General features: G+C 31.1%; 1 pseudogene; it reads right to left on the bottom strand.

Moving 5' to 3' along the window:
- Nucleotides 1-4,952: 4,952 nt before the first annotated feature.
- LOC121206301 (uncharacterized) lies at nt 4,953-5,071 on the bottom strand (annotated as a pseudogene).
- Nucleotides 5,072-12,485: the final 7,414 nt, after the last annotated feature.

Genomic DNA, 12,485 nt, shown 5'->3' with positions numbered 1-12,485 from the left:
TTTAATGCTAATTTTACTCTTTCATGATTTCTTTGTATTAACTTTCATTTAGACATACATAACACCAAAGCATATCCATAAATAGCCATTCGAATAGCTAGTCATTATCGAATATTTACATGCCATTCATTGGCCATCTCATAATGATACATACACAAAATGACTAAGTCCCTTTACATGCCATAAACTCAAAGGTTTGCGTTCATTTACCCAACATGATAGCTTGATAGTTTAATAGCATCTCCGGTGATCTCCAACTCGAGTTAGCATACAACCCTATAAGATATGGGAAAGGAAGGGGAGTAAGCTATAAAGCTTAGTAGGTTCGTATGCAAATAATAAGCAACAATAGTCATACAACAAACATAACATAACACAATATAAACGTCATTAAATCTTCATCGGCATAACTTACTCAATCATAATGCTTACCCCCTTCAATTTATAAGCATAATTTAATACATTTTAAAATTTTCCAAATGATCATAATCTCTTCAATATAACATACCATAATAATCATTAACAAATCATTTCAAGCCTCATAGTAACATGCACATTAATTATGCGTATTCATATTTTCAAGTGAACTAAACAAGTGAACTAAACATCTCATCTCTCAAGTTGATATGGCTCAAAAGGCTAACAGATGATTCTCAACTGAATTTACACATCATCAACATAAATACTTATTCACAAGATTAACTTAAGGTCGCCTCTCATAGTGATCATGAACTCATAATATCATGAAGCCAATGCTTATAAACTTTACGTACATACCTGTACGAACTCATAACACAGTCATATCTTTTCACATCTTTGATATAATCTTTGAATTATCCGTTGAACCACTTGGAATACTAATCGGATACACGAAAATTTTTTGCACATAGGTGCCACATATGTAGCTAAAGCTACCTCACATCTTGTATCACATAAGTGCTCGTTCTCGAGCTAATCATGGGCCTGCTCACACAAGATGTCAATCAAGATGTAGCTACACAAGCTGTTCACACAAGATGTCAGGTATCCGCAATGCATGCCGTACTACCCAGCCACCAGTAGGACGTACATGACCAGCACCCAGATCACATAAACAGATATATCACGTGGGGTCCTAGTGACATGTCACTCGTATCCTATTCTATTCTTAAAGTTCAAACGAGATTTTCTCTCTTGTCGGAACTTTGTCGAACTTGTCGAATGTATTCATAGAACCAAATATACAATTCATAAAATATCAAAACATTAAATAAATAATCACAATATTGCATTATTTACATGTGAACTTACCTCGATACCAAAAATGGTGAAAAGGACCTAACTATCAAATAACCGTTTTCCCTCGTTCTAGGCTCGAATCTTATTTTTCTTGATCTATAATATCAAATTTACCTCACTTATTAGTCACATTATTCAATGTGACCCAAAAATCATATTATGGAAAATTTATATTTTTGCCCCTAAAGTTTAACATATTTACATTTTTACCCCTAAGCTCGAAAAAATGAAATTTATTCAATTTATTCAATTTCTTCGATTCCCAAGTCTAGCTGAACCTCTTTTATTCTTATAGTAGCCCACATTCTTCATTAAATCACACTTTAATGACATATTTTATAACTTTTACAAATTAGTCCTTTTAGGCATTTTCACCGAAAATAACTTAGTAAAAGTCGTTTCTCTAACCATAAACATGCTTTTTCTACCATTAAACACAAAAATACACACATATTCATCATGGTTCAAAACCCAAGACTTTAACCATATCTCAAATTAGTGGTAGAAATAGATAAATCTTGTTACGAGGATTTTAAAAACACGAAAATCATTAAAAACGGGGCTAGAACGGACTTACAATCGAGCTTGGAAGCTTGAAAAACCATAGACATGGTTTTCCCTTGTGAAATTTTGCCATGGGGTTTAAGATGGATGAAAATTGGCTTTTAATTTTGTTTTTAATTCATTTTAATTACTAAATGACTAAAATGCCCCTAACTTAAAAAATATTCTATTTCACCTATTTCATGTCCATTTTTGTCCAAAAAATTAACCAATGGTCTAATTACCATTTAAGGACATCCAATTTAAAATTTCATAGCAATTAGACACCTTTAGCTTCTAGAATTCAAGTTTTGCACTTTTTTTATGATTTAGTCCTTTTGACTAAATTGAGTGCCCAAACGTCGAACTTTTCAAACAAAATTTCCACGAAATAATTCTGTGAAACCATAGACCATAAAAATATAATAAAAATAAATTTTTCTCGTCGAATTTGTGGCCCCGAAATCATTGTTCCAACTAAGCCCAAAATCGAGCTGTTACAATATTGGTTTGTTCTTCCCTAACCTACCCAAAACAGAACTGGTTGGTTTTTAATATGTAGGGTACTTATTTGATCCTCGCAATGCTCAATCACAAATTGGTTATGTTTTCACATATGGTGGTACTGCAATATCTTGGCGCTCTATGAAACAAACAATTGCTGCTACTTCTTCTAATCATACTAAGATTTTGGCAATCCATAAGGCTACTCATGAATGTGTGTGGCTAAGGTCTGTAATTCATTACATACGAAAAGATTATGGTTTATACTCTAAAAAAGAAGCTCAAACAATCTTATATAAAGATAATACAACTTGCATTTGCACAACTTAAATAAAGATATATTAAGGGTGATAGAACAAAACATTTATCACCAAAATTTTTCTTAACTCATGATCTACAAAAGAATGGAGATATAAATGTTCAAAAGATTCGTTCAAGTGAGAATTTGTCAAATCTTTTTACTAAGACGCTCACTACTGCTATATTTGAGAAGTTGAATTTCAACATTGGATTGCATTGTCTCAAAGATCTTAAGTGATGCTTACATGAGGGGGAGTAAATTCACACTACATTTTTTGTTGTGATATACTATGTATTAAAGGATTATGTACTCTTTTTTCCTTTACTAGGTTTTTGTCCCACAGGATATTTCCTAATAAAGTTTTTAATGAGACATCTTTATATAATGAACATCTAAGGGGGAGTATTATGAATGCTATAAAGTGGATGTTCAAACTTTCACCTTTCATCGCCCTTAATTCTTCACCTTTCATTTCTTTATAACCATTTCTTATTTATGTATTAAAAAATAAGGAATCTAATCTCCATATATATATAGGAATATAGTACTTGTAATGATGATGAAAAATAAGAGAATGCAATAGACACCCTCATATTCTCATATTCATCTTTTATCTATTATTCTTATTTATAATATTTATTTTAATTTTAAACATCCAATCTTAATTTGATTTAGGATTTGTACATGGTTTTGTTTGTAGTTTCTTTAAATGATATATTTAAAGGAGTTAATTCATACGTACCTAATCCAGATTATTTAAATAATTTATTTCTTGGAATTGAAAAGATTATTTAAGGTGATCTTATTATTTGTTTTCATATTATTTTTGTATCGTGTCTTATTTAAGTTTTTAATATCATGTTCTTTTTATTATTATCACAATTTACCTAATACATTAGTAAATTATTATGATTATTCAAATGGCATTCTAAAATTATTCGCAAAAAATAAAATATAAGATAGTTAAATAATAATAATTTAATATAATTAAATTTATTTATGATTAACTTGTTAATTAAATAATAATTATTTAATATAATTAAATTTATTTATGATTAACTTGTTAAATTTCCGACCTATAAAAGCTATTCTAAAAATTTTCTCATATTTAAAAACCACATATTTAGAATATAGAGATGTGTTTAAAAGTTATATATAATAAATGATGAAACATATAGTTTAAAATTAATTAATAATAATACATGAAATATTTATAATATTAAAATTAATAAATAGATCAAATTGAGAGTAAAATGAAATTTAAACACATAAACATACCTGATTAAGAACACTAAATAAATAGAAATATTTATCATGGTGCTGCCATAAATATTGGCTTGGTGTCAAGCTAACTTAGAATACCAACTTAATTAACAACATTATTAATACTAAAAATTTTATCACAAGTATATACTTGTGGAAACCATATATTTAGATTATAAATATATGTTTGAAAATAATATATAATAAATAATGAAAAATATAGTTTAAAATTAATTAATAATATATAAAACATGTAAGATATTAAAAAAAAAAGAAATACAAAATGAATACCACCTATAGCTCAGTTTTACTATCAAATCATAAAAGGCATGAAAACATATGTGGTTATATAAAAAATAATATAAATGTTTATCATGATGTTGTCGCCAAAAAAAATTTAGTTGAGTGATAAATTTAAAATTTTAGTAATGTAATTGGTATAAATTTAAATCACCCTATGCATATTTTATTTAGTTTTCAAAATAAAAAAAAAAACTAAAAGTATTTCTTATAGTATAATATATTTTAAATACAAAATAACATTTTAGTAATTTTTTTAATAGAGTTAATACTCGATTAACTCGCGACAGTAACTCAATTAAAGAGTAATATAAAAGTAGATATAAATTAAATTATTTATATTTATTATAATAAATAATATATAAACTGATTGAACTATTAAAGTCAATAGTTAAAAAGAAAACAGTGAGCAGTTGAAATGATTGCCCTTGTATTTGTCAAACCTAATCATTAGCGTTTCTAGTTCCCCTTCCTCTCTTGCCTTTACTCTACACGCTCCCGTCATCATGAGACTTCCTTTTCTTTTTCTCATTCCCAATTTACCCCTAATGAAAATGCACCAATCCATAGGTTTTGGTGACAAAATTGAAGTATAATTTATACGCAGGAGTTAGTTTAATTTTGAACAAGTTTTTTTAATTACAAGAGGACACAAAATTTTAACAGTAATGTAATTAGTGTAATTTAAAATTATATCATATTTGGAGTGGTAAATATTTTGACCATTTGGTCAACACACAAAGTTTTTTTTTTTAAAAGAAGAAAAATGTAATACGAAAACGTCCCAAAAGGTTATCCATCCTAGTATTACTTTCGCCCAAACACGTTTGACTATATAATTCTGATGAAATCTGGTATATTAGTGCTGGTATGATCACACTCTTTATCAATTTTGTTTTAACATTTATATCAAGCTAAAATACTAAACATTTAAAAGAAATCAATTTTTCATATAATTTTATTATTTTTATCACATGAGGGAATATATATTTAAATTAACAAATTTTAAATAAGTTCCTTTTATTAATAACTTAATGTTATGTTTTTGTTATTAATAAAATTAAAGTTTTAGCGGTGAGGAGAAGATAAAACTAAAAGCACATTTTCCATTTATATAAAGAATATGTTTATTTTTTACTTTTATTATGAAACCAAATTAAAAGATAAAAAGAATTGACCAGTCTTTTGTGAGTTGGCATTGAAATAAAATTTATCTATGCTATTAAGTTAGTGGTAAGACTGAATTTGACATAAATTCAGTTTTAATAAGTTATATTATTATGAGAGTATTTTTATCTTTTTTATATTTAAAAAATTAATAAAAAATGTTTCAAATGTTAAGATTTGAACTTATGCCACCAACATTTATAAAATATCTTCTTTATCGCTTCAACCAAACTTTATTTTATTATTTTTTATACATTTCAATTTTATTACACAAATTGTTTCACTCATATTTTTTGTATACACATACTATTATTTAAGTGTGTGACTAAGTTGGTGTCACGAATCAACTCGACACCAACTTAATCAAGGAAATTACTTAATAACAGTCATATTTTAAATAAGTTATATTATATCTATTGCTTAAATGTGTGATTAAGTTAGTGTCACAAGTCAACTCAATACCAACTTGGTTAAGAAAATTAGTAAAATAACCTTATCATTTTAAATAATTTATATTATTATGATGGTAATTTTTCTTTTTATTAAAAATAAATAAACATTGAAAATGTTAATATTTGACCTCATGCCACCAACTATAAAATCCTAAAATTTTCGGCTGGACACATGGCACTATTTCAATAACGAATATAAAAAATCTCTAAGAAAATTTGAAAATTAAGTTGGATAAAGGAATCTTATGGAATCAAATTTGATAATTGAGATGTGGCTTAATGAAAAGAAATTTAGATGAGGAAATGTGATAAAAGGACTAAATCACAAACTTTGAAAAGTTTGAGGACCATGATACAAATTGACCAAAATGTGAAAAATGAGCTATTTGTGACTAACTGGGATGAGGATAAATTGGATTGTGTGTTCATGTATTAAAATCAGTTTTAACCAAATTGAAAGAAATTCAAAAATGCATGGTATAAATTATAAAATTTCCAATTTTACTAAGAAAAATAGCAAATATGTAATTTTCCTTATCCAAAGATATATATATATGGAAAGTTATAGAGTATGAGATTTGGATTGGTAACGTGACTATAGTTGTAAAGAAATTGTACTTTGAAACAAAAAGGGAAAAATAGTAATTTTTTCACTAAAATGGTAATTTTATCATTTATAAAGTATTTTATGATGAAAAGATTGATATATGGATAATTATTGGGCTATTGAATTATGATTTAAGAGAGCGAGTTATAATTATTTCAAGGTTTTGGCCTTGTCACGTGGATTTGGGCCTGTAGCCCACTTGGATATATTTTTTTAAGGATGGAAGGGTGTATAACCAACACCCAATAGCCTTGCAGGAGTTGGCTACACCCCATTGAGAACTTCATCTTCTCCTTTCATTTTCTTTGCCTTTTCTTTTAAATTTCTTCAAAAATTTCAACACCCACATTAAGATTTTGTCAAAATCACCTAGAAAACAATTTCAAAAGATTGAATCATTCCTCAAATGCATCGTTCTTAGTAAGGATTTTTGTTGATTCTTGAGAGAGAAAATGAAGCTAGTGAGAGAAAGTTTTAATAAGGTAAACAATGGTGTTTACCACATTCTCTAACTTGATATTTTTTATGAAATGCTATGAAAAAGCTTAGAATAATGAATATTAACCATTTTTTTATACATATTTTTATGTGTATGGAAATGGGGGAATGTTGATTAATGGAGTTTCAAGCTTGATGGAGGTGAGGTTTGAGTTATGGAAGTAAAGTTTTGTATTATAAAGCATCCAAAAGTTAAGTACCTTAGACTCTACCTTATTCTATTTTAAAAGTTTATGAACTTGGTAATAATTATGTGATAAGTGTTTAAATAATTGAATAATGAGGAAAAGAAATTCCCTATGGCTTGATGTGTTAATATGATAGTTGTGAAAATAGAAATAAAATAAGCATTAACTATAAAGTACTAAAATCAACTAATAATATAAATTAAAAAATTGATTAATAATGAGGTATGAAACATTGATTGTCATTGTAACACCCCGATACTCGACCCGATCATGGGGTCCAAGTAACAAAATATCACATTCGTTCCCAGAACAACTACCATCGAAAATATTAAATTTAAAATAATTTGGACACTCAACTTCATATTACAATACTTATACTTTAAACAAACATTTCACAGCCTCAATCAAACTTATAAAGACTCAATTACTAATCCAAACTTGAAATGAGACCACATTGTAAAGTTTTAAAAGTTTCCAATCAGGTATCGATGCCCTTAAAAGGTATCGATATTGTTTTTAAATTCGATGTTATGAAAAAATCAATTTAAAATCAAAATGTATTAATACTAGGACTACAGTACCGATACTCATCTTTAAGTACAGGTATCGATACTTTGGTATCGATACCATTTCAAGGATCGATATTTTGCTAAAAAAATGAATAAAACCAATTGTATTGATACTCTTGTAAAGTATCGATACTGTTAGTATAAAGTATCGATACTTTAGTCTGATATCGATACCATTTTGAAATCCTACTTCTTGAAAATTTGCTTGAAAAGAGCTTAGTATCAATACCTTTACCAGGGTATCTGTACTTCAATGCCAAAAATGTCAAAATCCACCATTTTGGTACCCATTTCATGTCCAAATCAAACCTATTCAATTTGGTACCTAAATGCACACGTAAAATCCTGCACAACTAATTCAAAATGTACTTCACATCCAAACCAACCATTTCTCAATCAACCAAAGTATTCATTCACCAAATAATCATTTACGATTCTATCATCTTAACATTATAATTCATTCATACCATATTCCCATTTCAATCTTGCATATTTCTAATTTATCAACTTTCAATATTTGACATAAAATCAAGACATACCACTTCAAATACCAACTTGCAAAACATAGTTACATGCCATTAACCACATTCTAAATTAAACATCACAACATAGCAAATTATAAGAGGCTTTACTAGGTACATGCCAATTAAATAACAAAAGAACATCACCAACTTTGTTGAGTCTGAGATTTCGTCTGGATGCTGATGCCGATACTCAAGATCTCGTATTAGCCTAACCTGTGCATGAAAAGCAAAACTGTACGCTGAGTAATAAACTCAATTGTGTTTCAACAAATCAAAGATCAATGCAAGTAAAGCTATAACATGCAAATCATGCTATCAATTAAAACATTTATATCAAATGATTCAATCCACACAACAAAGGTTAAGTTGGGAATAATCATATTAACATGGGAATTTTTCCAAGAGGAGTTTCTGAAAAAGTATATCAATTAGAGATTTTTGGATCAGAAAAGAAAAGAGTTTCTTGAGTTGAAGCAAGGTAGAATGAATGAAACTGAATACGAGCGTGAGTTTGTAAGACTCAACAAATACGCTCAGGAATGTATATCGACCAAAGCCATTATGTGCAAGAGGTTTGAGGATAGGCTAAACGAAGACATCCGGATGTTTGTTGGTATGCTTGAGTTGAAAGAGTTCGGTGTACTCGTTGAAAGAGATTGTAAGGTCGAGGAAGGGGCCAAAGATAAGAGAAAGGTCGAGTCTGAGGCTAGTGATTCAAAGAAAAGACCTATGAGCAAGACATTTCAGTCCACATCGAAGAAGTTGAAGGACTTCCATCTTCGTTCCAATTCTTCTATTGAGGTTTCAAATAAAAATAGAGGTAAACAGTATTCAGATACTAAGGCCCAGACTGCCTCAATTGTTAGTGTTGGTAATGCTCGACCAAGCAGACCGGAATGTCCCCAATGCGGTAGACGTACCCCGGTGAGTGTCGAGGGAGTCACAGGACCTGTTTCAAGTGTGGTTCCCCAGATCACTTTATTAGAGAATGCCCCAAGATGGCAGAAAAGGAGAGATATCAAAGTGCAAGATCAGGTAATACTGCTAGTCGAGGTAGACCGCAGAAAAATCGGGTAATGGAGCGAGCAGTAAGGATTTCCCTAAAGAGTTTGCTATGAAACCTAAGGGCCAAGCTTCTGCAAGGACGTACGCCATTCGTGCTCTCGAAGAGGCTTTATCCCTGGATGTGATTACGGGTACATTTTCTATCCATGATGCTACTATTATTGCTTTGATTGATCTGGGATCTATCCATTCCAATATTTGTGTGAAATTGGTGTCTAGTATAAGCATGCTTGTTGAATCAACCGAATTTGTAATAAAAGTGTCAAACCTATTAGACAAATACGTGTTAGTCGATAAAATATGTAAGAATTGTCCTTTGATGATTAGAAGTCACTATTTTCCGGCTAACCTTATACTTTTACTATTTTATGAGTTTGACGTAATTCTTGGTATGGATTGGTTAACTACTCATGATGTAGTAGTAAATTGTGGGAGAAAATTTATTGAACTGAAATGTGAAAATAGTGATGTTCTTCGGGTTGAATCAGATGAATCAGATAGCTTGCCTATAGTGATTTCTTCTATGTCCGCTCAGAAGTGTATAAGGAAGGGTTACGAAGCTTTTCTTGCTTTTGTGTTGAATACAAAAGAGTTAGATTTGAAGATTGAGTCAGTACCAGTAGTTTGTGAGTATCCGGGCGTGTTTCCGTAGGAGTTGCCTGGATTGCCTCCAACTAGGGAAGTTGAATTTGGTATTGATCTAGTTTCGGGTACGGACCCATTTCTATTGCTCCATATAGGATGGCTTCGACTAAGTTAAAGGAGTTGAAAACCCAATTGTAAGAATTGAAGGATAAAGGTTTCGCGAGACCTAGTTATTCATCGTGGGGTGCACCAGTTTTATTTGTGAAAAAGAAAGATGGTTCGATGAGTCTATGTATTGATTACCGAAAACTCAACAAGGTGAAGATAAAGAATAAGTACCCTTTACCGAGGATAGATGATTTATTTGATCAACTGAAGGGAGCCAAAGTATTTTCCAAGATATATTTGAGGTTCGGTTATTATCAGTTAAGAGTTAAAGACTTAGACGTGCCAAAAACAGCATTTCGAGTGAGGTATGGTCATAATGAATTTTTGGTAATGCCTTTTGGCCTAACAAATGCTCCTACGGTTTTCATGGACTTGATGAATCGAATTTTCTGACCTTATTTGGATAAATTTGTTGTAGTGTTTATTGATGATATCTTGATTTATTCTCGTGACAAATCTGAACAGCTGATCATTTAAGGACTGTTTTGCAAACTTTGAGAGATAAGAAATTGTATGCTAAGTTTAGCAAAAGTGAGTTCTGGCTTAGAGAGGTCAGATTTTTAGGGCATATTGTATCGTGGGATCCAAGTTGATCCGAGTAAAATTTTAGCCATTGTTGATTAGAAACCGCCGAGGAACGTATCTTAGGTTAGAAGCTTTTTGGGCTTAGCTGGCTATTACAGACGGTTTGTTAAAGGATTCTCCATGATTGCTACTTTGTTGATGAGGCTGTTATAGAAAGATGTAAAGTTCGAATGGATAGAAAAATGCCAACAGAGTTTTGAGAAATTAAAGGCATTGTTGACTGAGGCTCTAGTTTTATTACAACCTGAACCAGGAAAAGAATTTGTGGTTTATAGTGATATGTCCTTAAATGGATTAGGTTGTGTACTTATGTAAGAAGGCAAGGTAATAGCTTATGCCTCGAGGCAGCTGAAATCGCATGAGAAAAATTATCCGACTCATGATTTGGAGCTAGCTGCTATTGTATTTGCGTTAAAGATTTGGAGACATCACTTGTATGGTGAGAAGTGTCGGGTATTCACCGATCACAAAAGTCTAAAGTACTTGATGACTCAAAAAGAGTTGAATTTCGACAACGGAGGTGGCTAGAGTTGATAAAAGATTATGAGTTGGTGATTGACTTTCACCCGGGTAAGGCAAATGTGGTCGCTAATGCCTTGAGTAGGAAATCCTTATTTACCTTAAGAGCCATGAATACTCAGTTGATTGTGTCTGATGGTGGTTTGATACTAGCAGAGTTGAGAGCTAGACTGACGTTTCTCCATGAGATCTGTGAAGCTCAGAAAGGTGATAGTAATTTACAAACTAAGAGAGCTCAATGTGAGTTGGGTATTAAATCAAATTTTTAGATGGTTCCGATGGTTGTTTGATGTTCCAAGATAGGGTCTGTGTACCTAGAGATGACAAGATTATTGGGAAAATTCTTTACGAGGCACATAGTAGTTCTATGTGAATCCATCAGGGTAGTACCAAGATGTATAATAACTTGAAGAGATTGTATTGGTGGCCGAGTATGAAAAGAGACATCTCAGAGTTTGTGTTAAAATGCTTAATTTGTCAGCAAGTGAAAGTCGAGAACCAAGTACTTTCGGGTTTACTTCAGCCTGTGATGGTTCCCGAGCGAAAATGGGACTAAATTTCTATGTATTTTGTGATGGGATTGTCATTGTCACTAAGAAAAAAAGATGTTGTATGGGTCATAGTCGATCAATTAATGAAATCGGCTTACTTTATTCCGATACGTACTGACTACTCACTCAATAAGCTAGACGAGTTGTATGTTTCTGAAATTGTGAGACATCATGGAGTACCTTTGTCGATTTTTTTGGATAGGGACCTGAGATTCACATTGTGGTTTTAGAAAAAGTTACAAGAAGCTTTGGGTACGTATTTGAATTTTAGTACCGCTTTCCATTCACAAACTGATGGTCAATCTGAAAGGGTAATTCAAATTCTTGAAGACATGCTTCGATGTTGTACTCTAGAATTTCAAGGTAGTTGGGAAAAGTATTTACCGTTGATAGAATTTTCTGGCAACAATAGTTTTCAATCGATTTTGAAAATGGCGCCTTATGAGGCATTGTATGGGCATAAGTGCTGAACGCCTCACGGAGTCGATTTTGTCAAAGAAACTAAAGAAAAAGTAAAAGTAATTCATGATTGCTTGAAAGCCGCTTCGAATAGACAGAAATCCTACACGGATTTGAAACGAAAAGGGATTGAGTTTCAGGTTGGTGATAAAGTATTCCTAAAAGTGTCTCCGTGGAAGATGGTTTTGAGATTTGGCCGGAAAGGCAAGTTAAGTCCGCGATTTATTGGACCATATAAGATTACTGAAAGGATAGGGCTGGTAGCATACAGGTTGGCTTTGTCGTCTAAGCTGGAAAAGATTCACGATGTGTTCCATGTGTCTATGTTGCGCTGTTACCGTTCTGACCTTTCACACATG

This window comes from Gossypium hirsutum, chromosome A01 (assembly GCF_007990345.1).
Source record: "Gossypium hirsutum isolate 1008001.06 chromosome A01, Gossypium_hirsutum_v2.1, whole genome shotgun sequence".
Lineage (NCBI taxonomy): Eukaryota > Viridiplantae > Streptophyta > Magnoliopsida > Malvales > Malvaceae > Gossypium > Gossypium hirsutum.
Note: the sequence above shows the minus strand (reverse complement) of the source record. Positions and strands in the feature narration are given on the sequence as shown.